Source organism: Cibotium barometz, chromosome 3 (assembly GCF_041138505.1).
Source record: "Cibotium barometz isolate CiBa-2024 chromosome 3, ASM4113850v1, whole genome shotgun sequence".
Taxonomy (NCBI): domain Eukaryota; kingdom Viridiplantae; phylum Streptophyta; class Polypodiopsida; order Cyatheales; family Cibotiaceae; genus Cibotium; species Cibotium barometz.
Window position 1 is genome coordinate 1570385 of NC_141048.1, and position 4856 is coordinate 1575240.

Genomic DNA, 4856 nt, shown 5'->3' on the forward strand with positions numbered 1-4856 from the left:
GTCACTGGTGGAGAGAGCCATGTAGTGACATATCTCCAGCTCTGCGTGATGGGAAAGACCACCGCGGTGGTCTTTTCCAACAAAGAACGAGTCCAGTAAGGCGCACGGGCTGCATAGTGACACGTGTCGAGCTATGTGGTATTGAGAATAGGGAGTTTTGGCAGATTGCATTTATGTGATGACATCGACTGGTGACAAAAGGACCGTAAAATGCACACGGAGTAAATGCACGTGGTGATGCGTGTCGAGGTCTGCAGTGTTCAGAGCAGAGTCATTAATATGCTAGTATGCTAGAAAAAAAACCGGCAAGAGCGCCAGCCTGCTCTAAATCCAAAATCTCACTCCCCCATGCATCACGCTGTGGCCACAAAAGTGTCCCAAAAATAGTTCCGCGAATGGCTACACTCGATTGTACATTGACCCATTTTGTATATGAGTTTTTTGGAATCATACACTTATATAATTCTGCTAAGTATTGTAATTGAATTTTGACATTCCTAAAACTTGGGAGTCCTGTGTGCAGACTCCCCAGTCTGCCCTAGCTTTTTTTAATTATGCATTACTTTTGCTGCTCAATAGCAAAATAGCGTTGCTGAGCGCGCAATATCGTTGTTGAGCAGCGAACCCATTGCAGCGAAAATAGCAACGTGTTAACAACGATATAGGCCCGACATCACCATACCGTTCTAGTTATAAAAGCGGTGCTATTTTCGCTACTAAACCTCATTCTGTTGTAGTGCAAGTGTTGGCATCCACTCCCAATAACTAATTGGGCACCCACTTATTGTCTAACCTTATCTAGGCTAGTCTAAGCACACATTGGGTGGATGACGGCGCATTATACAACACATAAGTGCATTATACAACACATAAGTGAGGGTGGATACGAATATTTCAAGCGATGCTCATTATGTAGGTATATCCTTTAGTGACTCTACAACATGCTCCTGGCTCATTGTGGATAGCTTTTCTCAACTTTGTCTAAAGGCTCCAATTAAGGGCCACTTCGCTTTTCTCAACTTTGTCTAAAGGCTCCAATTAAGGGCCACTCTGACGGTTTTAAAGCTAACGGCCCCGCCCTCCTGCGCAGCATCGCGCGGCTCTCCAAATACTAGTGGTGCTATTCTATGATCATTCACTTCTCGACTCTGTTGCATGGCTATGCATTATACGACTCCTTGCATGAATCCTATTAAATGCACTGACGGAGAAGACGCTTTGACGTTTCAGCAGCAATTGCTTCCCGGTGGCCCCGGGGATCCGGAGCGAGCTCTTCGGTAGACATGATATGGAGATCGTCCCGGCGCGCCTTTTCTCTGCAATCAGTACTCCATGTTTCGATTAATTAGCGTTTCCACGTCGACGCGCTTACGATATTAAGATCGACCACAATATGCTGTTCCAATTTGAATAGCGCAGTACATACCAAGCTCCGCCCCATTAGCGTCGTCAATGGTCGATCAGATCCACCAATAGTACTCTTTCGATTGGACCTGTGACCTGCAGATCATTATTATAACACGATCATAATTTACGTGATTCATTGTTTTTCTTCCGCCAAATTAAATTGCTCGAAACCTTACCTAAAGCTGGCGCTGCATTTATATTCAATGGCAATAAGACCGCAAGCAGCAGCGCCAGGACGCAAAGTGCTGCAACTGCGGTATGGTTTAGCCGGCAGAAACCCTGCCGTCTTCGCCACACTTCCATTTTATCAATTGTCTCACACACACACACACACACACACACAGAGAGAGAGAGAGAGAGAGAGAGAGAGAGAGAGAGAGAGAGAGAGAGAGAGAGAGAGAGAGAGAGAGATATTGTATCGATCACCACCAGCAAGACATCAACGAAATATATATTGCTACAGAAACGAGGAGCATTATTTGGGGCGTGGTGGAGCACATCAGCTTCTCAAACACGTTTCGGTGCCGGCTTGAATTTGTTTGAACCGTCAAAAGAAATGCACAGCTGAATGGCGACGTCATCCGTTATCGACCAATTTTTTAAGTAACCCGAAGTCCCCTCAACCAAACGCATGCGGCATAGAATACGACAAAAGCACGTGCCTGTGCACAGATAAAATCTACAAGAAGAGAGCTTGTTCATGATTTTTACAAGAAGAGAGCTTGTTCATGATTTTTATAATTATTTCGTTTACTCATTCTAATTTAATCTTAATGATATTATAAGCTTCTTATCAGTGCTTCCGATTACGATGCTAAATTTTCTCACAACGTTTTGAAATTGTCAATTCAATTGAGAAAAGATCCAGTCTCTGTATTTTTGATGAGTGCAAGACTTTGTCTAAGGGATTTCGAATCTCGACGATGTGGCATATTTAAGTTAGAACTTAATCCACCTCTTAGATGTTTTCTTTTGAAGTAATTTTTGTATTAATTTAAATAACCCTTTGCCAAGCATTACATCACAACATATCTACAAAAGAAGGCCCACATATAAAACTCTCCTCATACAATATTCTACTGTAATAATATGCATAAGATCAAGAGTGCAGCAGCAAAAAAAAAAAAGAGAGAAAAAAAAAACACATATGAAAGCACCATTTTCTGCAAGGTATATTCGAGACCCAAGAAGTGATGAGAGGATGTGCTCGAGAAGCTAGACAGTATCAAACAAGGGTCACTTTCTGTTTGGGAGTTTGTGGAGAAAATCAAAGAGCTATGCTGCCAATTGAGCAATGCACCTACAAAGCAGAGTATGAGGCCTTGGTTCTTGAATGTCTTGAAGAGTAAAAGTCTACTAGGTTACATTATTTCGATCAAATTTAAAAAATCAATAATTCCATATAATTCATGGTTTGATGCAATTATTCAATGAATAGGAATTTATTTCTCGTACGATAGTTTTTATTGTACGATAAAATCTATCATATGATATATTTTATCGTACGATAGAAACTATTGTACGATAGATATATGTCTCTGCATAAACAAGCCTACAGATAAGTTTTATCATACGATAGTTTCTGTTTTGCATTGCTCCATCTTATATAGCCTATTTTAATCTGCTCTCATCGTTCTAGTCTATTTTTCTTTATAGTTTTTATGTTATAGGTATGAAAATTTATATTAATTGTTGATATTTATTTGGTTATATTTTTAGGTAAAAAATTTACGATAGATATATATCTCTATAGAAACAAGCCCACAAATAAGTTTTATGGTACAATAGTTTCTATTTTGCATGGCTCCATCTTGTAGCCTGTTTTCATCTGCTCTCATCGTTTTAGTCTATTTTTCTTTGCAGTTTTTATATTATAGGTACGGTAATTTATACTAATTAATTTAATTAATTTTAAATATTTTTTGATTACCATTTTGAAGTAAAAAAAATTATTAAAATACCACATTTTGATCTCTTGTGGTCTAGTATGTAATTGCATTCTAGGCTGCTGTGCGTTAATTTGCAAATGACATTAAAAATAAATAACAATAAAATTATAACTAATCACATTTTGATCTCTTATGGATCATTGTGTGATGCATTTTAGTTTCACATGGCTTAGTCTGCTTTTACATTCCAAGTCTGTTTGAGCTATTGTGCTAATAATAAGCATTAATATTTTTCCTTACATATTTTGATCTCTTCATTGTGTGTGTGTGTATTATGATTTCTTGGTAGCAGTGTATGCGACCCTTTATCTATGAACACTCGAGAATCCATATTTAAACTATGTGCTATCTTTAAAATATTTTTTAAACAAAAAATATATTTGAGAGATGCGCATGTATGTTTATTTGTGGCAACACTTCTAGCCTTTGGATCGACGTTTATAAATTTTGATGTTTGTCTTCATATTTTAACATTGTGTATATATTTGTGTCGCATAATATCAAGTTACATTTTTTTAACTTTCACCTTCCTTAAACACATCCTAGGAATGGCTTATAAGTTCTCTCACACAAAATAGTATTAAGTTTGAAACAAGTTCTATGAGAGACTTGTAGAATTTTTGGAGTACTGCAACTTTGTTTCCCTAATTGTGTCGAAATTCCTGCATTTGCTAACTTAAATAATAGCCTGAAAGTGGTCCACAAGCTTGCTTTTACTGATTTTAGCAAGTTTTTTTCTCTCGACTTTTGGGTTGACTTGTGCGACCGGCTGGTCGTCAGAGACCAAAACAATGGAAATTAGCTTGGTAGGATGCTCAAGGAAAGATTTAACAAGCCCAGAAAGTTCCTCGGTGGGTTCACCTAAAAGTATGTAAGTATACCATGTGAGTTCAAATGAAGGGGTTTTTAAATTCAAAAATTAAAGGAAGTACATTTACAGAAGGGGTTTTTTAAATCGATTTTGGAAAAAAACACACAAAAGAGAGAGCAAGACACAAGAGAGAGAAGGAATTATTAACCCGCATTGGACGCCTCTCCAGCGTTGATGCCATCCATTAGTAACGGTCACTTCATTTGGCTATTGATATTAAAAATGCTAATATTGTATATTTTATGTGTGCGTGGATCGTCACTTGTCTATGAAAGGTGTGCCACGGGATTAATTATGGAGATTGCATGCTTAGATTAAGTGTTTACACAAGCCTAGGTGGCCTTCGAAAGACATGGACCTATATTTTAAGTATGGGAAGGCTAGGGAAGACAAGATAAGGGTCAATTTGTATTCTCACCATTCATTCTCTAATGCAACTAATAGAGTGCTCTTCTTCTCTACTCTCTACTCTCTTGCTCTCTTGTGTGTCTTGCTTGCTTGCCTAATTCAATTAAGGCTATTATATGATCATTGTGTATGTGTGAGTGCATGTGAGAGAGGAAGATTGAGTGAGAGCATTAGGACCTCAATGGAAGGCTTCTTGGGCCCTTTTATTTGGCAGTTTAAGG

General features: G+C 38.2%; 1 long non-coding RNA gene across 1 annotated transcript; it reads right to left on the reverse strand.

The window, feature by feature from the left end:
- Positions 1 to 874: 874 nt before the first annotated feature.
- On the reverse strand, positions 875 to 1789 carry LOC147639589 (uncharacterized). The gene is made up of 3 exons (XR_015269462.1): positions 1584 to 1789; positions 1427 to 1500; positions 875 to 1316 (listed from the first exon to the last, which is right to left on the reverse strand). It is a non-coding gene; the product is annotated as an uncharacterized LOC147639589 (long non-coding RNA).
- Positions 1790 to 4856: the final 3067 nt, after the last annotated feature.